The sequence below is a fragment of the Zosterops lateralis genome (genome assembly GCF_965231275.1).
Source record: "Zosterops lateralis genome assembly, chromosome: 2".
Lineage (NCBI taxonomy): Eukaryota > Metazoa > Chordata > Aves > Passeriformes > Zosteropidae > Zosterops > Zosterops lateralis.
Window position 1 is genome coordinate 94514870 of NC_139763.1, and position 27677 is coordinate 94542546.

At 39.5% G+C, this 27677-nt stretch overlaps 1 protein-coding gene across 15 annotated transcripts in view; it reads left to right on the forward strand.

Annotated features, from left to right (window-relative positions):
- Positions 1–27677, forward strand: part of ZBTB20 (zinc finger and BTB domain containing 20) — a 471839-nt gene that overhangs the window by 231350 nt on the left and 212812 nt on the right. For 14 of the 15 annotated variants that reach the window (XR_014592711.1, XM_083884711.1, XM_083884721.1 and 11 more), the window contains one exon: positions 23780–23855. The exons of the other annotated variant lie outside the window; for it this stretch is intronic. The gene's annotated coding sequence lies outside the window, so the exon portion shown is untranslated. The remainder of the gene's footprint in view (positions 1–23779; positions 23856–27677) is intronic. 15 annotated transcript variants of the gene reach the window in all.

Genomic DNA, 27677 nt, shown 5'->3' on the forward strand with positions numbered 1-27677 from the left:
TTACTAGAGATAAAGAAAACTTTACAACTGTTCAGAGGAGGTTGAAAAGTCAATTTTTTCTTATTCTATATCTCTTTGATGATGTCGTTCAGATAAATCAAGGTTGCTGGAAAATGCCTGTAACTTGTCAATGCTGTGTTTTATTTTTCTTTGTATAATACAGGTAGTATTGAGGAGTTTACAGCAAAGGGCTGGCAGCTGAGAGTTTGGCTTTTTATTTCCAGCTTGACCACTTGCTTAGAGTGAGATCTTGCACAAATTATTTAGAATCTATGAACTTATCTTCCCATCTGTGAGTAAAATTAATAGTAAATATGTCACAGAGTTGAGTAATTGAATAATACCTTGTTTGGTTAATTGGTGTCGTGATTCCACTGGAACTGCTCACAGGGCAGGATGTTCATAGGAGTCTGTCTTTTTGTACAAAGTGCTCTGATAGTCCTGAGTTAAAATGAAGGGATAACAGTAGGAAATACTGCTGATATTTTGTGTTGTGCTACAAAAAATTCACTTGTTTTTATTTAGTTGTGTTCAAAAGGTGTCATTAACTGACGAGTATTGTCAAGTTTCAGTAATCTGAGGAACTTGCAGCAGAGCAGAAGAAAAGCAAACACCAGCATGTGTATATTCATTTTTGGACCAGCCATACTTAGTATGACAAAACAGAACCAAAGACAAAAAATTAAAATGTCAACTGGTGAAAGGCTTACTGTGGTATTTAGCTTATGTAATTCAGGTTTTCCTAAAGTATCTAGTCTAAAATAATTCTTCTCTGCAAACCAGAAGAGAAAAGGCAGCTCAGAATATCTGGGGTTTGCTCCTGAACATGTTACTTGGTTTGGTGCAAGCCATTTTTTATTCAGCTTTCTTATTTTGATATCTGAAAATAAACTCTTCCAGGTATATTTTAACATACTCAGTTTATACCACAGTTTCCTGTCACCTAGGTACTTCCTGAAAATTTGATTTTCAAGCCACATGAAGTGTCCTGTGTAGGTGCCTGTTTTTACTGTATCTATTGAGATACTTGAACTAAACTCAAAGAGGAGTTTGAAGTCATGTGTATATGAACAACGAGAAGCTGTGGGAGATGCCTCACTGTTAAAGGAGGTGCTGGCACTTGCTCTTGTCCCTGAGCTAGTGATAAAGCTTTATGAAACAAGGAGCTGCAGACATGGTTAAAGTGCTGCAGCTGATGGTGGCTCTGGGCTGGAGGATGCTCTCAGCTCTGGGCACAGCTCTCACACCTCACCATGCCCTCTGCACTTCAGGGATGCCTCAGGTGTGTGATCTACCCATTGTCTGAATATCCTTGACTTATTCAGGCTCCCTGAGGGTGAAACCTCAGTGTTTTAGGAGTGGTGTTTGAGAGGAATAAGATGAATTAATGTGATAAATTACTGTACTTCAAAAATCAACTGGTCTATCCTATAAATTCTTCTGAATACCTCCTAGTCTTTTCCTTCCTCCTTTCCAGACTGCTGCACAGTATAATAGTCACACTTGCTTCAAAACAAGCTGTTGCTTTTAGGGAGTAAAACAGATACTAAGGTTTGTTGGATGAGGATTATACTGATCCAACAATTACTTGAGAAATACAGTCTTTTCAAAATCTCATAGGGAATATCTGGAAGGAAAGTTATGCAATCCCAGAAAGCATTTACTGTGAATTCTGAATTTTGTTTTCTGCTTCCTTTCCCTAATTCTGATAAATTAGTAATTATTTACCAGATTAAATTATAACATTAGATTGCTTTTGCAGCAGGGGAAATATAAGTTTAAAGAAAAAAATTACTCTTGATCTAAAACTCCACATGTGTTGATTTCAGTCTGGATCAGATCTTCGCAGCTGAGTTATAATCTTGAAAACTGATGTTTATTATGGAAACACTGACATAACCTCTATTCTTTTGGTCCTGGCAGACATGGCAAAAATATCCAGAGACCATTTTTTCTGACTGACTTCTTTGCTAGTCTCCTTGGACTTTGCTTTCTGAGTCTTTGCCAATTTTACTGCCATTCATTTTGACTAAAACCGTCTTGGAAATATATCAGTCTGTAGGAACCATTAGGAAATAACACCATTACACATGTTTAAGAGGTTAGCCGAGGGGTGGGGGAAGCTTAGCAACTTCTGCTGTGTCATGGTCATTCCAAAACAGTGAAGTCCAAAAGGTTCATGTGAAAGAGAAGTCGGTAGGAGAAAAGTAAAGGTAAATTGCCAAGAAAAACATACTTGTTGTGAATTACTTTCATTGCAAGTAAAGTCATGTTGCACAAGGTCTGCAAAGGTTTATTGATTCTTTAACTAGCAGGAACAGTTGGCAAGCATCCCTAGTATATTTAGGTTTTGTCTCTATCATTTTAATATTTTTTTATTATTCAATTTGCCATTAAAAGCCCATGGCAACCTAGCACTGTGCTTATGTCCTCCTACAGTCATTAAAAAGACAGAATCTGTTTTGAGAAACATTAAGCTTACATGTAAAATCATGAAATCCTAGAGTAATAACTTGTTTATAACCTTAGTTTCTCCCTTATGATAGTCTTTAATAAGAAGTCACATTGTTTTTCTGCAAATACAAAGCTATAGTATCTTTGATACATGCAAAAGGCATCTGCTATTAATGTGTTTCACTAATCAAAACCCAAAAAAATCTATCCAAACCAGCTGTCTAACATAATGAAAAATAATGTTGCTTTGTAGTTATGTTCTCTTGTAGGGAGAACATCTATCAGAGACGTTAAAGAATGTAATATACAATTAGATACAAATATAAGGTTTTCTAGCACACACATAAGGGTTCCTTTAGGATTTTCTGACCTAAATGTGTATCCAAGATGGTATTCATAAAAGGTCTGGTAGGATTTTGGAGGTGTGTGGAATTTTAAATACTTAAGTATTTTTATCAGAGTAGGAAGCTTTTTGAGTCCATTTGTATTTTCTGTTGTTTTTTGTGCTCTTTTTATAGATAAGCTCTCTTCTTTCCCCTTTTTCTTAAATCTCTGGATGTTTTTTTCTCATGCTGTATGTGCAAAACAGATGAACTTTTGTTTATTCAAGTTTTTTGTGAAATTTAAAATTAGGTAAACATTAGGAGGAGAAAATTTACGTAATGAAGTTTCCAACATTTCTGAGTGATTGAAGGCAAGTGGGTTATAATGGAAACTTTATTCAGCTTTGCTTGATAGTCCTCAAGAATATACCAGATCTGAACTCTTGTATTTGTATCCTCATATTTTTAGGTGAATCAGATCTCTGCTTGAACCTGATATGTAGAGTCCACAGCTAGTTGCTTAGAATCTGACATGCTAACAAGGCCTTAAAAATAGGTGTACTCTGGACAATGACGAAGCAAGCACAGCAGTGCTGCAGCTGCCCTTACCAATATCTGAGATTGGCTTCTCTTAGCTGGTATTTCTTTAGTCTCTTTCTGTATCTATTTTGTAAAACGTCCTGTAAAGCATTTTATGCTTGTAAGCTGTGTCCCATAAGATGAGAATATACTAAACATCCAGACTAAGTTTAAATGGTGCTGAAAAATATGTTCTTTTTCATATGCAGTCTTGTCAGAAGAGCAGAGATTTTCATTGTTTGATGTGCTGGTCCTCTGGTTCAGCTTCCATGAAACACTCACCTTGCATAGCATCACTCAAAAGTTTGCTTGTGGAGCATCATTTCTAGTGGCTGCATGACAGGGAAGTAGAGTTTGCCTTCTGGGTCTCATTTCTTTCCCCAGCATTTCCCTGGTGAGCAAAGGAAATATGCCTGGGCATGTTTCGATCTGGCCCCATCTGTATTAGTAAATGCTAAATTCAGGTTGCATGACTCGGTCCCGTTTAATGAAGACCTTATTCTTTTCCTTTAAGGGTCAGTTTCATTTTCAGACAAATCAGAATCATTTGGCTGCACGTGACTTTTTGTGTAAAACTTTTCTGGGTAATTTCAATGCAATTCCAGTTATGTGCAAACAAAATGAATAAGCATGTGCAAGACAGTGAATGAATGTTTTCTTTTCCTAACAGCCTGACAGAGATCCTGACTGCATGCTGGCTGACAGTACCATAGTTAGTGTTAGTAGATATGGACCTGGGTAAAAAAAAAAAAATACTAATAACAGAATACTCAAAAACATTGCATATCTGTGTAATTTCCTTAAAATAGGGTTTGCCTTTCTTATAACATGGAGTTTTTTGTTTGCTCACTGTTCTATTTGAGGAGCTGTAAAAATGTCCAATGTTAGATCTGTGAAGAAAAAAAATGTCGTCCATTAAACACAATTTGAAGAAAGTAATATGGGGAGTGTGTGTCTTCCAGTAAAGATAATGCAAAAGAAGTTTTAAGAGCACTGACACTTGATTTTTTTGATTTTTCTTTTTTCTTAATCAGCACACTTGGTTTCATATCTGGTATGAGACTCAGTGTCCGCTCTGACTTACAATAAACTTCCTTTTAGTCTTCAGTCTTTCAGCATCCTTTAAAGTATGTTAACATGCTTTGGAATGCCACTGACTTTATTAGAGAAATCTCCCACCCAGTAAATAAATGGATGCCCAGGAGCCCTGGTGGTGTTCCCTTGCTTTGTACAACCCAGTGTCAAGTGGGAGCCGACAGAATCTGCACAGCCATGTCTCACCTTGGAGGCAAAGGATTCACAATTCACCCGTGTGAATGAGACAATTCCCCCTACTGACTCAAAATTATTCTCATTAATGAGCTAGAGGCCTGTCTCTCTAAACTGATGGCTCTGGGTGTGTGGAAAAGAGAGAATAACATGAATATTTTGGCAGGCTTAAGAAGTGAACAAAATAGGTTGAACTTCCCTTGTTTCTGGTCTCTTAATTCTCATATTTCCATGTCACCCAATCATCTCAAAAAATCCAAGGCTTTGTATTGCATACTCTGCATAGTGTTCATGATTTCTGGGTTCCTGCAAGCCTAAAGTAGGTCCTAAAGAAATTAGTAAAAGATTCATGTATAGTATTACTAAAAAAAGAATTCTGTCTGTAACCTTAATGGAACCTCATGGTCACTAAGAGCTTGCTAGGCATCTTTAGACCTGGCACAAAAAGTGTCACAATGGCATTCATTGGTAGGTTTTTGTAGTTTCTAATAGGATTTGGGCATGGATGTGGGGGAGGGAAGCCTTATTTTTGGACAGAGGGGTTTATGGGTTTTGTTAAGCATCTGCTCTTCTACCAAAGGGCATGAAAACAAAAAGGTTGGGAAGATTGCATTTAGTGCAGAAAGGCACAGTTCTGTTTTAACATGCTTTGCTTCCCTCTCTCCGTGGCACAGGCAGTGAGTGCATGTCCATGTCACCTCTGTGCTCTGCTTTGCGTGTCTCCCTCCTCAGTGCGAGCAGGAGTAGTGTAAATCAATAGTAAATGCTCGCCGCCCACTCCGAGCTGGGTTACGCAATAGCACATACCGTGTACACAGAGACAAAAAGGGAAAAGGCACACACAGGCTTTACATTCAAAAGCTCTTGCATAATTTTGCTTTTCTACAGCCAAAAAGAAAAAAAAAAAAAAAAAAAAAAAGGGAAATAACAGATGGGGAGACTTGCAGGGTGTTTTTTCCCTTTTCTCAGACTGTACAGAGGCGAGCTTGTTTAACATCCATGGTCATTTCTAATTGCCCCGTGCTGCAGATAAGCAAGGCAGGCTTGCTTATGCCTGAAAATAAGACTTTTTTCCGGCTTCCATGATGTGGTGCACTTCTCAGGTAATACCAGACAATCTGTTATGAAGTGTTTAAGGCTGAATTGGTTATTTGTTTAGTCGTAATGAAAAAAGGAAAAGAAACACCTCACTTCAACTATTCGATACATGTTGCGAAGTGAAAGAGGGACGAGGAGTAAGTGAAGTTGGATTGAATTCTCTGACGTTAGCTTGAGCTTTTTTTTTCTTTTAATCTTTTTTCCTTTCTGAAAAGCAAAATATCTCTCAATGTAATATTTATGTAAAAAGCCAGTTATGTAACTCTCGCCTGCCTTTCGCTTTTGTTACCTCTCAGGACTGTACAGCTCTACTGTTTTTTCCTGACGACAGATTGTATTAAAACCTGCAAATCCTGATGAAAGGAAAGAACGACTGGGTGCCCACAGCACAGACTTTAATTTTGAGCCTTTTTAAGGGCTTCAGGCTGGAAGACAATGGATGTATTTAAGATCTGGTTTTGGCTGGAGGAATTCTTATTGAGTATTTTCTTGTCACAGTGTGCTCTGGAACATCCCGGGCTTCTGCACAGTGTTTCTGCCTCTCTCCTCCTCTCTCTTCTACCCCGCCCTCCAACTGTTGGATGTATACAATGAAAGCTTTTTCCCTTTCCTCTCCTGACCTTAACACAAGTGTCAGGTCAGTCTCTGTGTAACAGCAGCAAGTGCAGAAGAACAGTGAAATTTTAGGTTGTGCTGAACTTTTTATTCATTTCTATTTTAAGTGATTGATGTCCATAAAGATCCAGAGATTCTTCTAATTAGAATTGGTTGGGGTATTTTAATTTACTTCTGTCAAATGCAAGAAAAAGTACATATAGCTAAAATAATAATTAATTTAAGAAAAAAAGAAAAGAAAAAAGAAGTATTCTTAGGCTTAAAGAAAGGGAAGAAATGGGTCAATAATAAAGAAAAGTTCATACTTTTTTTTCTGTTCATTCTACAGGAGAAAATTATTCCTGTAGCTATTGCAACCAATTTATTCCTAGTTGTATCCTCTGAGGATCTGACCTGTTTGTGGTTGCGAGCATTGTGCCAGGGTTTGTTTTCTTTTGCCCTTTACAAATCGTTCTTGTCTGCCTGCACATTCTTGGACAGATTCTTCCCCAGTGTAATGCTACTAATTCTGTTGATATGATGTCAGGAGTCTATTAGGTCAATTATAAAGTTATAGGGCTCAATCCTCAGTTATTTTAAAGCGTTTCTCTGGCATTAGAAAAGAGCCATAAAATGAGACTGCATGTGAATTATGCCCACTTCAGGCATAATAGAAAAAAAAAAAAAAATGAAGCTGACATCTTTCAACAGTGATCACTGAGACAAACTTTAAATGAAACAGGATTTTGTGAAAACAGGAAGTAGAATATTTTAAGCTCTGCAAGTATGTTTTAAGCTGTGTGAGTATATTTCACCAAACTGCTGGGGAGTGCACATAAATTAAGAAATGTATTGGAACACCTGGATTCTGAAACCAGCCCTTGCTTTGGCTCTGGGCAAGGAAAACAACTTCTTCCTCCATTTGTGTCTCAGTAAAGAATCACTTAGGGATTATACTGGTAGATACTGTTTTATTGTGCCCTTCAGAAATATTCTAAACCTATTTTATTAATGTTTATAAAATCAATTCAGATACATAGGGAGAAGGCATTGAAATAATTTGTAGAGGTTAAAAAATCATTTAAATTTCAGGCTGATGTTGCCACACAAACCAGACTGTGGACACCAACCATATATAAGATTTAATAACCTATATAATGTATTGATAATGTATAAGTGAAAATAACCCTGGTCATCAGATGATTAAATTCTGGAAGACTATCCTGTAGGAATTATAGAGCCTGAAAACCTATGTAATTGCAAGGTGTGTCTCAATCAGCATATCAATAGCAGTTTATAACATAGTTGCATGCTGTGGAGGAGAGTAACCTCCTTAAAATCCCTTATCCTGGTGTCCCTTGTAGCTGTCAGCCCTTTATAAAATGCTCGGAAGATGTAAATGGTGTAACTTTACAGAGAACATGCTCAGTAATGAGTCCAGTGTTTGACTTAATCAAAAGAGTAATCATTTGTCTTTGAGTGAAAATTACTTTCTGCTTGTCTTTTCAGAGTCTCAGTCTGTAAGTTTTTTGTCGGCACTGATTGCAATGGGAGACTTATTTGGAATAGGTGTACAAAACCTGATAACTTTTAATGGCAGACAAGCAATTTCCCCTCTTAAAGGCATCTGCTGCTTTTCAGTTACTGAGGCATTTCTCTGCATGTCACCAGGTTACCCCTAACATCCCAGTCTTCAGTCCCTGGCTTTGCTTTGTATGCTTGGGTGGACTGCTAGCAAGACACTAACCTTCCTTAATGGTCAGACAGACATTTAATTATTTCCTGAGTATTTTCTAATTTAAAAAGGGAAAAGCCCTTGTAAATGTCTGCTGCTAAAACTCTGGTTATATATGCACGGTTGAACAGCAACCAGAACGAGGGAATTTTGTGTGTTCTGCAGAATGGAAATCTAATTTTAATTTATGGAGGAGAGGGTGATTTGACTTGACCAGATGCTAGACATGCAACCTGTGAAACTTCTGTCTGCCTAAATTCATAGGCAAAATAGGCAAAAGGGATGGTTTGAACAGTTTCTGAAATGAGATGTTAATATTCAGTTTTAATGAATAAGTCTTCACTTCACAACTTAAAAAGACTCTGCTATTTTATTTTTAAACATAAGCTGTTTGAGTCCTGTCTCTGTGAAGATCTGTGCCTTAGTTTTCTTAAATTCAAGTTTGTTATTTTAGAGAAAAGGTTAAATATGAACCCTAAAGATTTAAAAACAGCAACAAAAATGAGAAGAACTCTACATTAATTTTTATTTTTAAATTTCATTCTTTCTCTTCCCTGACACATACTTGGGGTTGGGTATATTTGAAAAATAGCTAGCTAAATTATTTTGCTGTATGCAGCAATGTGCTGAATTAGCTATGGTAGGCTTTTTATCTAGCAATTATTCTGCAAGGTTTCCTCCCTCCCTCCCTCCTTCTCTTCCTCAGAACAGTCGTTTCTGCAACTCTCACACTTTGGTTGAAGTTTATGACAATTTTGTGTCCTTCACTATCAGTAATTCATTGCAAGTGCCTTCAGTAGTTTCACTGGTCTTTTTGCCTCGCATAAGTCCCTAGGAAATGCTGCAAGAAGCAATGTTTTTGGAGTAATTGTAACAAAAGTATCAGGCCTAGCTGCACTGAATGTTCCCGCAGTCCTCCTTTTCAAAGCTATTATCTTCCACATTGGCAGCAAACAAGGCAGCTGGTTCATTTCTCTGGGAGAGAAGCTGTGTGTTCTTGCCCTTGCTGTTTAACCCGTGTGTGCAGGTGAGCCCTGACTCCTGCAGGGAGGGGTCACTGAAGTCCAGAGGTGTGGGGCAGCTGTGGGGGCATGTCTGCAGTGCCCCAAGCAGGGTCAGCACCTGGATGCTCCTTGCTTTTTTTTCCTCTGTACTGTGGTTAATGTTTCTGTGTTGCCACTAAACGAAGCAAAGGCTCTGTTTGGACTGAGTGCCTCCATCAGGGAACCCCACGAGAGGATGTTCAGTGCTGTCTGTCAGGACCCCTGTGGGGAAGGAGAGCATCCTTGTTTGCTCATGGATTTGTTCCCTGGATGTCTGGTCTCGTCACTGCCAGCTACTGAATGCTCATGGCTGGGGTGGGAAGGGCGTTTAAGCTCTCTGCACCTTGTTGATGCAAAGGCTTAAAAACAACTCCTTAAGAAGTGACCTTTAATATCTGTAGTAGAAGAGAGCAAGGGAGCTGGACTTGATGATCCGGAAAGTGTGCTCCAGGGTAAAATCTTGTAAAAAACCTATTTCAGTTAGTTCAGTTTCTGTGGGGACTCGATTTGAGGTATTACTTCATAATTTCAACTGAAGAAACCTCTGACTTGTGTGACTTTTTGGACGTGTGATGAAACTCACCCCTTTAGGGAAGTTCTTGCAGGGACAAGATACAAAGAGTTTGTCTGTGTAAGCAGCTGAGAGGATTGCTCAGTTCCCGAGTTTGTGCTGATTTATATGTGACTCGTTGCTGCAGAATAGATGAACTGGCTGCTTTGACTGTGAACAAGAGAAAAATACACTGAGTTGATAATGCTTTAAATCAAAATAAATAATAACGCTCTTCTTCATGGAAGGACTGTAAACAGGTATTAACATAAAACAGTGCAGAAAGCATCTGAAACCACCTTTGTCCATAGTTTCCACTGCATATATTTCTTAAACTGTTTTTCTCTTCACATTTTTTATTAAATATCCTGATTGTCTTCAGCTCCTTACATCACTGGAACAAAAAAAATGACAAAGTTTCAATCCCATCTTCTGGGTTCCATCTAAATATACATTCCTGATTAAAAAGTGTCAGTCGCTGGTGAGGCTGGAAATGGCCTGTTCTGCTTTGAGGAAGGGGGAGGCAGATCACTAATGGTTGCTCAGGCTGTCATGTTTCTGAGAATCAGCTGTTTTTCCTTTATACTGCAAAGATTAAACAAAGAATGTTAAACATTTCCCACTTTAGCATTTATAATGGAAAGCGGCTGTAGGGCCACAGCTTGCTGCTGCAAGGGCAGGCGTTCATATGAGGAGTTGCTTAAAAAGGCTTTTATTTTCTTTGAAGGCCTATCCATTCTCCCAGCCCGGCCGCTGTGCTTTGCAATCAGGTGGAGGCAGCTTTAAATTTTTACTTTCATTTAAGTAGGAGCTAATTTACGTTTGGAAATGAAAGTTAAAGCATCTCAGCCATCTGCAAAGTGGAGGAGGAGGCAGTGGGTTTCTTTAACTTTTCAAATCTCTACAATCCATTTTTTCACACCAACAGGCAAGCAAAAATTATCTTTCAGAGCTCCTATTAGTAATCATATGTAGTATTAATGATATAATTTCTTAGCTTCAGTTCTTTATATTAGGTTCTAAAATATACCTGTTGGGTAAGTTCAGTTGCCTTTATGCTTGCATCCAGCTCAGGAGTTTAGAAATAAAAAGTTGTAGTCTTGAGTGCAGCAAAATCATATTTTTTGACCTCCAGACAGCACAACTTTCTCTGTAGCATTTCATTAGGGATTAAGTGGAGCACTGTGACTTTCTGTTTGTCATAGTAAAAGCAAAGGACACTTAAGGGTGTCTGGTAAATAAAAAGAAAAAAAAGAGGAGTGACATTTTTATATACTGTCACTGTATATACTTTTATCATATTTGTTTATCACCTTTTCTTATTTTTCAGTTTCAAACAGTTCATAGTAGAGACAAATAAATTGTTCAGTCTTTCTTAGTTAAAAATTTCAGTGTTGTGTTAATATATATTCTATTTCCTGTCGGAATGAAATAAGTGTTAACACAGTTAGTTGGGTTTTATTAACAGAGCAGCTAAAACTGTCCTTTGCCTGCCTCTCCATTGGCTAGTTTTCAGAAATTCAGTAGTCCACTGTCATCTCACAGGGACAAGAGTTAAACTTCTTAAAAAAATTCTGGTTTCTTGTATAAACTGTAAGCACCGTAAAGAAATCAGATATCCATTTTCTGCCTTCTCCAGCCTGCCTGCAAGTAGATTTTGTCTAAACAAAATCGCCTTGTACTCAGCTGTCACAAACATTTGTGTATTACTTAGATGTCTACATGAGTAATTTCATTTGCCTCCTTCAGTAGCTTAAATATGTTTGCAAATGCTTGCCCACCTTTTCGTTCCTTAAGGCAAGCTTTTTGCAAATTTTTTTTTATAACTCAAAGTTTGAGTATAAAAAATACTTCAATCTTCTTGTGACTACGTTTCTTACAGAATGTTGGAATTTTTGGACTGTGCATCTGTTTAGGCATGGGGAGAAAGACAAGACTGAGATCATGTAAGTCATGAAACTGAGGGTGAATAATCCATACTTTGTTCTTTCACCATTTTTACAATTTATACCCAGATGCAAGTAATAAACGAAAAAGAAGAAAAAAAAAACTAGTTAGCTTTTATTTTTAAAGTGATTAATGAAAAGCAAAGTTCAAATGAGGCCACAAATCCTGGTGGTGCACAATGGGTTGATTTATTTTGTAAATAGACCATGGATAATTAACCATAAAACAAAACTTTTCTTTTTTTTTTTTTTTCTTTTTTCTTTTTCTTTCTTTTTTTTTTTTTTCTTTTTTCTGAAAATTGCATAATGACACTGGTTTCTTTTAGTCGCTGTGAGTTGCACAGAGGGATAACGACTTATTCACAACTGGTTGCAACTAGTTAGAGCCAAGAAAAGAAAAATCCCAGAGCAAAGAGAGGAAAAAGGCTGTTAAAACCCTACTGCACTTGCAGTTTTGTAGTCAGGCATTTTGCTAATGGTTACAGACTGGGAAAAGCAAGAGCAGATATTTACATACTCTGATGGTGCTTGCTGTGTTATCCCATGTTTTGACTCAAAACTCACAAGGAAAAAACAGCCCCTGCAGCTGGCCTTGTGGTCCACAATTTTGTATTGACTTCTAAATAGAATCATTTATGCTTTGTTGCAAGTTTCCATTATGTGTCTTACTACTCTGACACTGAGGGAAGAGTCTTCTGGATAGTCATAGTCTGACTTGCTGCCAAGTCCTCTCGTGAGCCAGAGAGTGATGCTAGTTTTTCAGATATGTGATATGAGAAAACTGTCTGCCCAACATCCCAAAATTTGTCTCTTCATAATCCACAGTCATCTGTGGAAGGGCTCTCTGATGCCCAAGAAGGAGAAGGTCCAATTTGTTGTGAAAGTACATTCACTGCTAATTAAAACTACCAGCTGGGATTACAGCCCTGGAGACTGTAAATAAAGTAGAGCCTGAGATGTTCAGATGATAATATGGCCACTTTTGTGGTGGTTTGTATTAGTTGCCAATACTTAGATTTGCTCATCTCATGCCAATTTATTAGAGTGAAGAGAAGGATCCTGTAGGTAATAGGCAATATGGAAGAGTTGGAGTTGCCACTCAGCAACTGGCTATATGGACACCTTAGCTTGCTCTCACATGCCACGTGTGCCTTGAAATACTTTTGACTGTATATGTAACACCTGCAATTCACACAAAGCTAAAATCTGTGCTGCCTGTTGGTGCAGCTGTGCTGTGTTTCACAGATGGTGACTCCAAGGGACTTGCAAAAAGCCGTCCTCACTCCAAATAGCCTGGGTGGGCAGAGGTAGTGGTGATTATCACCAGTATTGTTTTGGCTGTGTTGTCCCAGTTTGTTACAGCAGTGTTACAGACTGGTGTTTGTCAGGGTTCTCTATCCAGCACTGATTTCTGGGTATGAGGTTTCTTCTGCGAATTTGGAGAATTTCTTTGTCAGAATGTACTGCGAGACTGAGGAGAGGAGAAGCAGATTGTTAATGTCAGAGCATCACCTCTACCTGCTTGAGCTTAGTGAGGCTGACTGGGAATAAGGATTCCATGGTCTTAGTCTAGACTCCAGCTACAAGGCAGGATCTTAGATCAATGCTCTAAACACATAGCTACAGAACTGATGAGTTCCCACTGTGTTACTGACACTGGTAACTACAACACATGGGCTGCCACTTGTAATCTGCTTTTAGGCCAAAGAGGAGAGTTAAAATAGCACTTAGCTTGAGCAAGAGGCTTCTGTTGTGGGTGGGAGTCATGCTGGGAGCAGCATTAGCATTGTACTTACAAACTACATTGCAGTGGAGACAAGACCCCAAAAATAAGTTAACTCTCCAAGGCTCAATACAGTCTTTGGCTTCTCTATGGGTCCTCCTGGAAGGGAACCCAGCCAAGGTCCACTGTGTTAGTGCTAAAAGGATGAGCCATGGCATTCCCCTTGAAACTGCTTTTTGTCAGGCTTGTGCTTCTGGGAAGTGTGGCAATGTATGGAATCTGCTACATACTGTTTATGAGTTAGAACTTGATTTTATTGACTAACAGAGTCCATGTATCTTGTGACAATATTTTTCTGTGCTTTGCATCATGCCAAAGAGACAGGGGAGTGGTGTTGGCATGTCTTTGTATGAATAGGTCTGTCATTAAATATTTGAAATAGAAACATCTGAAATAGATCTTGCCTGAGAAGAACAATGGGATAACTAGAGAAAGCCAGTTTTCTCCAAATTTGCTTTTGGGGCTGGGAGTTTTAAACAAACAGAATGAAGGAAAAAAAAAAAAAAAAAAAAAAAAAAAAAAAAAAAAAAAAAAAAAAAGAACAAAGAGAGCAGGTTAGTGCATGGGCTTAAAAACAACAAACCCAGGGAGGCGTGAAGGGAGACACAAAGAAAGTTAAAAGAAATGAGTGGAGGGATGCTTAGCAGAGGGAGGGGTTTTCTTGTTTGTTTGTTTTAATAACTAAGATCAGCTAAGGGAGAGGGAAGCTGCTGGTAAAAGGACTGAAAGTCCTTCATTCAGAAGAGGCACTGTGTGTAAAGGGAACCTTTTTCACTCTATGTGGATCTGAGCCCAAGGACCGTTGATTGCTAGTGATGAGGATGCTGAGGCATGGACATGCATTTGGGTATTTCTTGTTTTCTCTTATCTCTAAATCTGTATTTTTATTTTGTGCAGGATGAGATTCAGTCATCTTCCTCAGGCAGTTCCTCTGAAATCTTATTATTAGGAAAGGGTTACAGGCAGCTTTTGCTGAAGGCACACACAAGATGAAGGGTAGGGTTTTCAACTCCTTTCAGATTGTGGGAAGTGTCAGCACATGGGTCCAGTATGCAGAACACAAATTCAACATTCTGCTTGGTGTGTGGCAGGAAAAGCTCTGTTAGAGGTAATTGTAGTTCAGGCTTTTGACCAAGCCTTTGTATTTGCCTCCTGTGCTAATAAGGTATTGGTGAGGATATGCAAGCCAAACCCCTTTTATTTTAGCCACTCTTATCTCCTCCCAAATACCTCTCCCCAAATCTAATACATTAAAAACTCCACAAGCAAGGTAGCAGTTTTCCCCAAGATTTTGCCCATCTCAGCCTTGCCAAGTGTGGCATCTCATGTTGTAGTAGGCAGGTTTCAAGTTCTGGTTAAAAATGCTTACATGGGGAACTAAGCAGTACAGTTGTTTGCTGTGCTTCTTCTCCAAGCACTGCATTCAGAAATTCACTTTACAAGAAACAAAAGTTTTTTGGTTCTTACTAACATTCTGACCATGTTACAAAACCCCTCACCAAATGGCATGAGCATAAGCATCTCAGTGCTGAAACAGCCAGGAATGACTGGGAATGATGTGCTGTCATGGTTAAAGGCCTACCTGTGCTTCAGCTCTCCTTCTGGTCTTCCTAAATGAACAGTTCCATGTGTTGGCACTCCTGCTGCTACCTGATCTGGGGGAAAACCCTCAGTTCTTCCCTGTTTAGGCCAAGATTTGTCTTATAGTTTCAGTCAAGCTTCACATGACTTCATGGTATTTTGCATTTTAGCAATTTGCAAATGTGTGAACAGTGGAAAAAAAACAGTTAAAGGATTTTTAGATGTTAAATACCTTATTAATTACAACTGCTCTTACATTTTTCTACTAGTTAAGTTTAAGTTTAAAGGGCAGAGCAGAAACAACTGACATTCCCCTTATTTCTCCTTACTTCAGATTCTTCTGTAGGAGTAGGACTGTCTGTGACTCTCAGTCTGCTGCTTTATCCTGCTCAGAACTGGTTCTGGTACTTCCTCGAATGACAGCAGTAATTAATGGTACTTGACCCAACAAGATGTGTGTTAGTTGTTACATAACTGGCTGCATGAAAAAGCTTCATACCTTTCATACACCAATAAGCTCTTGGACAAGAACAGCATATCAGCTGGATTCTTAATAATAATTAGATTGTCACTGATAAATTGGTAGTATTGTAGAGGTATCACAAGCTTCTGAGGCTCCCTAAAGTGTACTGAAGGTCAGGACTAGATAGAAGCACTAAAAAATACATACTGGTATTCTCTTTGTGTAGAAATACTGGTTCATTTAAAAAAAAAAAAATCTTCCAGAATTCTTATTTGTTTTTTCTATTCATATTTCCAGATAAAGCTTTTTGGCATTTGTGGAACAGGAATGCATTTGTTTCAAACTTTTATTTCAAAAATGTATTTCATGTTCTAATATAAAATTTAAATCAAAACTGAGAGTAGCAATCAAAACAAAATTATTTTGTCAAAACAACATTCAATTGATTGAAATGATTTTTTATTTTTGTTTCATGGGTAACTTTGCAATGCAGTGTTTAATTCAACTGTGAAACAAAAGCAAATTTCAAAGTCTGGCTATCCTTTGAAGCAAAAATGTTGGGTTGTGATGGGGCTCATCTAGGTGGTGCTTAACAGAGTGTTTCATCAGAATTCTGCTGAATCTTTTTAATTTAAAAAAATAAATTAAAAAGTGTGAGGATGTGACAGGACAAGAGGAAGGAGGCCTCAAGCTGGGCCAGGGGAGGTTCAAGTTGGACCTCAGGGGGATTTTTTTTTCACTGAAAAGGTGGTTAAGCATTGCAATGGGCTGCCCAGGTATGTGGTGGAGCCCCCATCCCTGGAAGCACTCGCAAGCAACTGGATGTGGCAGTTAATGCTGTGGTTTAGGTGACTTGGTGGTGTTCAGTCAAAGGTTGGACTCAATGATCTTGGAGGTCTTTTCCCACCTAAATAATTCTATGACCCTTAGACTATGCTGAAATTATGGGACTTTCTATCTCTGTAACAGTTGATCAGAATCCATCTCTCTGTGTGTAGATCTCCCCTGAAATGTATTCTGTGTTTCTGCTCAGCAAATTGGAAGCCCTTCATACCATTTCAGCTCTTCTAACTTCCATCTCTCTGGGCTGGTTATGAATCAAATTCTGGGTGCACATCTGAGTCCAGCTGCTTGCAAAGGGAGCAAACAGTTGAAGGTAATCATAGTGTAAGTGTGAAGTTAATATTAGTATATTCATTTTATTTGTTACTTCCTAGATTTGATTTAAAAGGGACCTTCCCTTAGAAGAACACATTCTGGTTATTGCTTTGCATCTTTCCTTGTCCTGCATAACACTCATAACACATTATCTCTTTTTCTTCCTCATGCAGAAGCTGTACTCTTAAATAGTGAAATTCTTCTGGCAGCAGTCTTGTCAAGGGCCACAGTGTGGTAGATGCCTTGAGGACATTTTACTTTATAGATTACTGCTTCATCTAAGTTTAAATTCTTCAGGATTGGCCTAAATCTGTTTCAGTGAGAGCACTCCACAAAAGGAAAGCATGGATATAAGGAGGGCATGTTAGACAAATAGGCCAAGGGTGAAGATTAAAAGCACAGAACACAGTTAACAATTGTTCTCTTGCTGGAAAATATAAAGCATCTGACCTTGTCTGAACAGTGTGATGATCCTTATTTTTTGAAGGACTGAGCTACTTAGCCCACTGGTGATACCTTGGTTATTCAGGTCTGTCTGCCTTGAACTTGGATAGATACAATGATCTCATATTCCTTGAGAACATCAGCACTGCAACATCTGTAAGTTTGGGATAGACCAGTGAACATCTGATCACCCATTCAATGGAAGTTGTGGTTCTGCAAACTTTGGAGATCTCACTCCCATTGGAGGTAAACAGAAGGTGATGAACTAATAGCAGTTGATTTTTTTTCCATTCATTTGACCACCTAGCCTATTGTTTCTGTTTTTCAAACCAGAAAAGGGGTATTTTGTGATACAGAAAAGCTGCTTTAAGTAAATATATATTGGGGCAGTAGTGCAATAATGTTGTTGGTTCAATATTTCTCTGTAAATAGGCCTGTAACAAGACAGACAGAAAGGTATGCTTTGTCCCACAGCTGTCTCCTGTATTCACTAGCATTTTTTTACATGATTAATCACATAACCTACTATATCACTATAAATTAAATTTAGTCTTTAGAAGACTGATTTAATTTGAAGAATGTATTTTGCACCAGTCTTGGATATGAAGGATTGGGATATTAATGTATTCAGGCCTTTAAAAGTACAAAAATAAAAGCTCCCCCACCTCAGAGCTCGGTAAATAAATAAATAAAACAGTTTATATTGTGGACACGCTCACAATATTTCCTGCATGCTGGTGGAGCAGCACACATCACAAAGATAATAATATAAGCAGTAAAATACCCCAAGCAAACAGAAAGCATCTGTAGATCTTGCCTAGCTGGCTGATATTATTGGGATGGTTGTTTTTAGCTTACCATGCCATTAATGCTTTGCAAATGTATATGTGCATGCTGAGGGTTAGTCAGGAATTGAACTATGTTTATAATGGTTTTATTCAATTGCTGCATTGTGCCTGGATGCCTGCAGATATGTAAGAGCACAGGAAAGGTACTTGAGAAACTATTAGACCATGTAGGAGCTGGTCTACCAGCCCTAGTCACAGGAGAATGTAATGAGCCATAAACAGGATGTAAAGAAACATTTGGAAAGATGTTTGGAGAAGTCCTGGCATATAACTAATGAAGTTTTTTTTTTAACTGACATCCCCAAATTTCTTGTAGAAAGCAGATGAAGTTCCCTTGGAACGTGTATTGAGCCTCATCTAAGCTCTCTCCTTGGCTTTAGCAGGTTGGAATTCTCAATTCACACTGCTGGATGCAGTCAGAACCCATAGCTCTTGTTCAAGCTATTGCAGCCTGTGCTACCTTCTGCCCCAAATGAGCACTGGCAGTACAGCTCTCCTGGCTGCAAATACCAAAGTTAGAAAATATCTGATGTTAACTTGGTTTTAAGTGTTACTTGGTGGAATCACCTCTGGGAGTATGAGTTTGGGGAACTCTGAGATCTCCTGATCTTTTTGTTCAGTTTTTCCTTATAATTACAAATGGGCCATTTTGCTGGCAAATGACAATTTTAAGCATAATTCCAAAAGGGTTCCCAATAGGAGGATTTGAGCAACACAGGTAATGAAGCCCCATTAAGAAGGCAGACTCCCTTTTCAAGGATCAACAGTCCTCAGGTCAAGTCAGAGACTTTCCCAAAAGTTAATTTGGGCAAAAGAAATGAGTTTACCCCACCAGCTCCGAAAAAGCCATTAGCAGTACACATCCACAGAATTGTCTTCGTGTGTGTATTTAGGTTAGTTCTGGATTCCCTTTTCAGACTCGACTGTTTAACAGAGATATGGCAGCAGCTTCAGAAATTGCTGATTCCTGTCTCAGGCATGAAAAAATTCACAGTATATTCTCTAATTCCTATTTCTATAGCAGTTTGTAAAGCATCTTCACTTACAGGTTTTTAATATTCAGTGAGAAAAAATTTGGGAATAGGGTCCTTCAGTTAAGGGGTGTGTTGCAGAAGTGCATAAGTCATTGCATTGTACAAGACCTTCAGATTTTTGCAACTTAAACTTCAGAAAGGTTCATATAAATATGAGATTGCTATATTTATGGGAAAGTCTTGATATCATCTTGCTGTTATGTGAGGCATTTAAGAAATCCTGAAATATCTTTAAAGATGAAACAATGGGAAGCTGCTTACCTCATGACATAATAAGGCAAAATAAGGTCACGAAAAAAGTCGTGGTTGCAGCTCCAGCAACAGAACTGAATGAGTTATTTGTAAGAAATAATTTATTTGCCAAATACAGCTTTTCTTGTCCCATCAAATATACACAAGTTGATCAGTCTCTTTGATTCAGGAATCGTTGGAATTTATTCGATGACTGCTTTCAAAACTTATATTCTATGGACTCTCTGTAAAGGGAGGTGAAAGAAGGATGGCTGTGGTTTTAATACTATTTGCAAAAGCCTATTCTGTAATTTTCCTCTCTGGCATCCATCTTATAAATTTACATTACATGATGCCAGGCATTTAGGAGTCTATAGTTTTGATGAAAGGGGGTAACAAGTTCAGCTTCCATACAAGAGTTAATGTTCATACAGCATGAGTTAATGTTTAGCAGATAGCAGGCTTCACACAGGTTTCTGAATCCTCACACCTCCTTCATATTAGATTTATTTTATTAACCCTATGACTGAAGTGGTAAATGATAAATGGAAAAAGGAGGTCACGATGTTGCATGGATGAAGTGCAGAATGGGGTGTGATTATTTCATGAGTGCACTGATTCAGAAGCTCAGGGTGAATGAAGGTAGATGCATCTTTCCTCTGCATGGAAGGGCAGAAACATGTCATAAGTAGTTGCTGGTGTGTTGCATTCATGAAAGGAGCATAGCATTCACTTTGCAGCCACCAGAGAGTAAAGGAAAGACAGAGAGCCGCAGACATCTGTTACTTTGTTTGCCTACCTACCCCTGTTCCTGGAGGTTTTGAAGTAGGATTTGAAAAGTGCATGTGACAGTCATTGTTTCTGGCCATACTTTACAACAACCTACTGACTTTAAAGAGCCAAAATTTGGACCTGCATTATTTAGCCAGCATTATACACAGGGCACTATCAGTGAAAAGGCTGGGAACAAAATATAGTTCCTAGTTTCCTGCCTATTATTTAGTACATATCTGATTTGAAATCTATTTTCTGCATACCCTTGCGTGCACATTCGTTGGCACATGTGCTTCTTGCCATTATGGGGCAGATCCCATAGATTTTCTGCGTCATTAGTACAGAGAGCCAGTCATTAAAAAAAAAAAAAGCTTATTTGCCTGAGCCGTTAAGATTTTTTCTCACAGTTCTGCCTGTGGCGCCTGTCACTAGCAGTCAAATAAGGACAATTTTACCATTCTCTCCTGCTGCTCTAATTTTTTTTTTCAGTGCCAGTACATGTATTTGTTATTCTTTATAACTCCCTTTGAAGTTGGGAATCCAAGGGGAATCTAAAACCGACCAGATGTTTCTGCTGCTGGAGACACAGAAGACAGCAAGGATTAAGTTTAACTGAAACTTAGTTCTCTACAAAACCCCATTACAGCGAGAATTCTTCCTCAGTTAGATTTATTTATTATTTATATTTGCACTTGCCATCCTGGGTAGGTGATACCTCAAGTCATCTGGCCTGGGAGAAAAATGGATGATTTATCCAAGTAAATAGTGTATCAGCAGCTGCCTGTGTTGATTTCCCTTATGGGGTTTCAGTTCCATTACACTGCATATTTCCCACCCACACTCTTTATACAGTATTTCATGCTGAGGAAAATCATTCCCATCTCTGTAACTTCAGAGAACAGATATGTGGAACCATCCAGGGAGAGGGCAGTGCAACTCCTGCGTGCGTGGGGAGGGGTGACATACTTAAGAAGGTACTGGCCAGAAAACAGCACGAGATTTTTAACTCCTTCTCCTGGCACGGCTGAAAGATGAGAGAAGGAAATAAAAGCTGACATGGGAGACTGAGTATGAGAAAGAAGTGTTGTGCTAACCTCCTCAAAGTGAGGGCAGCAGTCGTCTCTCAGGTGGGAAAGGACATGAAGAAATGTTTTTGTTTACTTCTGAGTTCAAGTGAGATGCTTTTAAAGCTGCAAGACGAGAATAAGCAAGAAAAAAGTTTTTAAAACAGTCTATGATATGAAATATGTGTAGTCCTGTGCAGTATTCATCTCCAAGTTAAGCAGTGGGCAATCCTGCTGCCTGCTTCTGCAGTCATGAGAAATAAACCATGAGAGAAAGGAGTGCATGTTCAGGCCTCACAGAGGTCCAAATGGGAAGGCAGAAACAGAACAAGACCTCAGTCTCTACTTTGGGCATGGCTTAAGATAAAGTTTGGATCCACTTTCAGATTTTAAACACCTCAAATTTCTGGAGTACAAAGGTTACCAAGTTACCTCATCTGAGTTTGTGGGACTGCCTGTCCCTGTGCCCTTCCATCACACCCATATGCAGCTGTTGAGTGTGCCAATACTGTTCAGCTGAGTCAGAAAGAGCTGAAAAGGTGGTTTATTTTCTACAGAATGGGGATCCAAGGAGAGGAGAGAAACTCAAGAGTAGTGCCCTGCTAAGGGGAAAACAAGCAGAACTTATCAGCTAAGCATGTTTGGCAGAGGACAGTTGACTGGCCAGCACAGAGGAGCCACAGCACAGGCTGTCTTCTGCTCACCAAGAACATTACCTTTGTTCTGGGAGAGAAGACCAAAGACAATTGTACTCCTCTTGTCTGCTGCTCACAGGCTCTGATTGCAAATCTATAGGAAGACAGGCTTTATCAGTATCTTTATCATGTCTGAGCTGGCTTGGTTTTTTTGAAGTCCAGTCCTCTTTTGTGTTGTTGGTAAGTCAAGGTACATCTCTGGCAGATTGCATTTTCCCTTTCCTCTCTGCTGTGGGATTCCAGCAGCTCTTCCCTGATTTTTCTCTATATGGATTCACTTGAGTGTTTCACACCAAATCTTGCTGCTTCACAAGTCTTGATGTCACAGCCACCATAATTAAGAAATAGTATCAGACTCTGCCTAAGTTACTCTTTTAATTGGCCAGATGGATCGCTACCACCTTCACCAAGGCACTGTCCTCCATCATTAGCTGTTGGAGTTGCTGCCTAATATTGCAAGGCCCTGCACACCACCCTAATTTGTTTTTAAACAGGAAAATCAAAATCCTGGTAATTGTATAGAGTCTCCCAATAAACACCAGGTAAAATGCATGCACTGTAACAAGCTCTCTACAGAACAGCAAAAGGGAGTGGAGCAAATGATTTGCTAGCACCTATGCTTACTTACTGCTTTTCTGATTTCAAAATAAAAAGAAATTAGGTCCTGGAAACAGTGGGTGATTTGGGATGTTCTGTAAGGTTTTGAGGAAAGATAAAAAGAAAAAAGTAATCACATGTTTTTCATTTTATAATTTTAGGACCTGAATTTCCCAGCTTTGTATTAAAGGGAAACAGGTTAAAATCACAGAATTTTGGACTTAAATATTTTCTTTAATTTTGTCAAGGCATCAAGGCAGATGGTATGAAAAGCATTTATATTGGTCTCTCTGCTGACAGAGCTTAACCTAATAATCCAGGACTTGGAACTGGGTGCTTCGATAAAAACACTTTCTGAGAGATTTTTCTATTCAAAACACCAGGAGAAGTTTTTTAATTGACAACATCAAAAATTAGTATCCTGCCAGGACTACATTTCTTTGCACCTTATTACTCAGAACAAAAGATTAATATGTTCTCATTCTGAGCATGAGAGTTTTCAATAAATTTTTCCTTAATTAAACCAAAGATGAAGTGAAATGGTTTACCACAGGATTGTGAGAGTGAAATGAGGAAAAGCCCAGTTCCATGTGTAATGTGCTGACCCTGGCTGATCTTTAGGGTGCTACCAAAGGTACTCTGTCCTTCCCCTCCTCACCTGGACAGGGGAGAGAAAATATTACTCTTGGATTGTAAGGACAGGGAGAGATCACTCAACAATTACCCTCATGGGTAAAACAAACTCAACTTGAGGAAGCATAATGTAATTTATTACGAGTCAAATCAAAGTAGGATAATGAGAGAGAAAACCAAATCTTAAAAACACCTTCTCCCCAACCCTCCTTTCTTCTTGAGTTTCTCTAACCCCTCCCTGCAGTGACAGTAGGGGGATGGGGAATGCAGGCTGAGGTCAGATCATGAAAGTTGTGTCTGTCAATCCTTCTTCCTTAGGGGGAGGACTCATCTCACCCTTTCCCTACTCCAGCATGGGGTCCTCCACAGGACCCCATGTGTCTTAATGGGAGACAGTCCTCCATGAATTCTCCAACATGAGTCCTTCCCACAAGCTGCTGTTCTTCACAAGCTGCTCCAGTATGGGTCTCTTCCACAGGGTGCAGTCCCTTCAGGAACTGGCTGCTCCAGTGTATCTCCCACAGGGTCATTAGTCCTGTCAGCAAACCTGCTTCAGAGTGGACTTTTCTGTCCCTGGGGTCACAGGTCATGCCAGGAGTCTGCTCCAGCATGGGCCTCCCAAGGGAGGGTAGTCTTCTTCAGGAATCCATTTGCACTGCTGTGGTGTCTTCCATGGGCTGCAGGTGGATCTTTGCTCCACCATGGACCTCCATGGGTTGCAGGAGCACATTCTGCCTCACCATGGGCTGCACCACAGGCTGCAGGGCAATCACTGCTCCAGCACCTGGAGCACCTCCTTCCCCTCCTTCTCCGCTGACCTTGATGCCTGCAAAGTTGTTTCTCTCACATATTCTAACTCCTTTCTACTGCTGCTGTTTCACAGGTTTTCATCCCCCTTTTGAAGCACATTGTCCCAGAGGAGCTGTCACAGTCGCTGATGGGCTCAGCCTTGGCCAGTGGTAAGTTCATCTTGGAGCTGTCTGGCCCTGGATCTCTTGGATGTAGGGAAAGCTTCTGGTAGATTCTCACAGAAGCCATCCCTCTAGCCCCCTTGCTACCAAAGGCTTGCCATGCAAATCCAATATCCATATCAGTTATTTCTTTGTTCTAGTTTAAGTACTTGATTCTCTTCTAGTAATTGCTCTGTTCTCTTGTTTTTGATGGTGTGCTAGTTATTTTGACTTACCTCAGTCTTTGAGAGATATACAGACTTAGCTCAGTCTTTGAGATTAAGAAATCTCAGCTTTGAAAATGCCAAATTAAACTGTGATTCTGAGTTCACCTTAATTGTGAGCACCTTGACATACAGAAAAGGCAGCATTCCCCATTGTAGTCTGAACTTCATCCTTTAATCCAACTGTAGTGGGGAAAACTGAAAGACTGAAGCCAATAGGTAAGAAGATAATGTCATTCAAATCTAAAATTTGAAGCTCAGCACTGTGCAGCCCCCACCTGCATTTTTAGATTTTTGTATGTGTGTGTTCTTGAGACATTGCATTTGAAATATATACAGGAAGCTAAGCTTAGCTGGAAGACTGTAACTTGTAAACATTTTCCCGTGTATGTTTTGATAGAATGGTATGGGGGCGTAGGGCAGAGCTGTGGATTTAAAAAATACTTCTATGCTTTCGTAACACAATCCACAGTCCATTTTAGACTTCATTCTGATTAAACAAAGATACTCAGACGTGCCATGGAAGTTAGCAAATAGTAAAACAGGTTCCTCAGTATTGTGACACCAACAGTCCGAAGCAGCCTGACCAAGTGGGAAGTTACACCCTTTGTTGGGTCAGTTTCTGGTGTTTTTCCAGCTGCCCTAAAGTGTCTTGAAAGATAAATTAGTGTCATTTACAGTTGTCTTCTTCCATATAGGAGCACTGCAGGCAAGAGTGTGTAGTGGAAAGGGCCAGTTCTGCCAGCAGCAGGTGCCAAGGACATGGCTTACCTATTGTCAGTAACATGCTGTCTTGTACAGTCAAACAGGAATCTCTCTTTTATCTCTTGCAGTCTTGAGTATTAGAGTATATAGGCAATGAGTCCAAACCCACAGGGAGCCAGAGGGTAGATTGCACATCTGACTGTGAGAGCCATCATCAGGCCAAGTACTCCATCAGGCCAGTTGGAAAGGCATCCTGTTACTGAGAGGTAGGGCTGGATTTATGTTGTGCCCAGCCCGCTCAGTTAGAGAGGAAGGATTAGATAGCCCATAACATAGCTGTGATACTCTTGAGCTCCAATGGGTTACAAGTCCTTCTGCTGTGCTCAGAGTATTACATGTGTGAATAGGGTAAGGACTTGGATACAACCCCAATACCCCCAAACCATCTGAGTTATTCCAACAGAGTAGTGTAGACCTCTGTGGAGCACATTCTCCACCAATTTGCATGCATTTGTGTTCTGTTGGTCTTGGAAAACATTATGCCTCCAGTTCTCAAGCAGTGTTCCTATTTCCCTCATGGTTTAACAGCTGCCTTGCAGTTGTGGTCCTCAGATCTACCTTTCTTAGATCTCCAGTTTGCTCCATGGCCTCTTTCATCTTTCTTTCCCAGGGCCCTGGACAGATTCTGAGCTCCCTGCTAGGTTGCTGTTGCTTTGTGTCTGCCCTCAGATTGCGGGTGCTGGTGTTCTGACAGTCTACCCAAAGACTTCCTTGCTCAGAGGAAATAATAACTCTCATTCAGCTGCTTTCTTAGCATTTATTGTGACATCCGAAGACAAATGCAAACTCATCTCTAGAATCATTATTCTCTTTGAAGAACAACGGATTGTCAGGGGAGACATTTTTTTGTGTGGATTCACTTAGAAGTTCTGTCCCCCAGTGTGGTTCTCCAGCTGCCCCTGTCATATCCTCCGTTGTTGTTTATCCAACTTTTAATAATTTCCTTTTCATGCTAGAAAAGGCCACATAATTTTCTCTCTGTGTGTGCATGTATTTGTATCTACTTCATGTTTTTTCATTTCTTTCAATTCGTAACATACAAAATGTATAGGAAAAGGCATTCATTACACTAAATAATATATTAATTATTTATGCATGGTTTATATTTTTTGGCCTAAATTTTGTTGAGTACCTAAGGATTTTGTGCACCTTCATTTAGTCATTAAGGTATTTCTTACTTGCCTCATGTAATGAATAATTTTTGGAAAAGACACGCTGATTTTTGAATAGGGAACACCTGCTTCTGTGTAGAAACAAATGGAGGGGACCCTTGTTGGGATTATTAGGAGAGGTAGAGACTATGAACATTGTTCTGTGTAATCAAAAGAAAGAATATCACTGAACACATTGCCAACCACATTGCTTCCCACACTGAGCATCAGCTATTTATTGCTTTTTTTGGATCATCAAAACTACTTTGAGGTATCAGTGGAATAGCTGAGTGGCTTTGTTTAAATTATTTTGGTTTCAGGTGATCTCTGTTTCTGATGGGAGATCAGGCCTAGTCTGGAACCAGCTAGAGATGGTAGTTTAATTTGCTGTGTTAACATAAGCTTTCACCTTAAAGTGTCGAGATCAGCACAAGGCTTGCCTTTACAGGAGCATGCACAGATATGAGGGTGAAAAATGTCTCAGAGAAACTGTCAAGTTCTCTGGGTAGAGTAGGAATGTTGTTTATTCTGCTTCCAATAGCAGTGGCACCTTACCTTGTAGGAAAAGGAACAGAAGGAAGCATCAGAGAGAGCACTCCTAAAGTCATGACTTTGGTTTTGACAGTTTAAGCATTGGATAGCATTTAAAAAAAAATAATTACTTGCAAGTAATCGGGTACAACATCACTAATTGTGGCAGGGGACAGGGAAACAGAGGAAAATCAGTGGAAAACATTTGAAAGTGCAGCCCTTCTCCTGCTGGAGTGAGCAGGACTTCTTTGGCATCTTTTTTTCAGTTCTGTGTCCCTAAAAAAATTCCAAAAGCATGTAACACGTACTTAAGAGGAAAACTGAACACCATACAAGCCTGAAACACCTTAGCCCTGGGCTGTCCCATACTTTGGCACCACTCTCCCGGAGGACCTGGGGAAGCAGCATGTTCTTCCTCCCAGGGACAGTGGGATGGAGGCACTGGACATGGAGGGCAGCTCATGTACAGTGGCCTTCCAGTGAGGTTAGATAGATACCAAGGTTGGACTGATCTGAAGGTGGAAATTGTGAATCTGAGGTGAAAATGGTTCCCCATACTGGGATCTGTTGTGTGAGTGCCAGATCTCTGCCTGGCTGTGAGTTACTGCACAGCTTTTCTTTCTGTGTTTTGTTTAAAATTTACCCCAAAGTGTTTGTAGTGTAATAGTGATTTTTCTTTCTTGCATTAACACAAGTGTAAGCTATGTGTTGGATTTATAAAATAAGGATTTTACAGGCATGAAGCACATCCATCTGTGTTACATAAACATAGATACATTTTGGGTTTTTTTTCCTTTCTTCCCATGTTTATGCTGCACAAAGAACTAAGTAAACCAGATACAGTTATGGCATTGTTGGCTTTAATCTGCAAGAGATTTTAAAACCTTTTCTCTCATTATAATGTATTTAACTGCTGTTTTAATGGCAAAGAGGAATTCTGTGGCTGCAAGCAGAAGAATATGAAGGGTCTAGTGGCTTTCCTGTGAGAAGAATATGAGAATATTCACTGACAGAGGAGCTATGAGGAACAACTATCCCAAGCTGTGTCTTTGACAATTGCTGTCATATTTTCCACTTCCATGAGCACAGCTGGGCATGTGGTGGCAGGGTGGGAAATTCCACAGTGGCTGGAGGCAGAGTGCATTGGGTGCTGGCCTGGC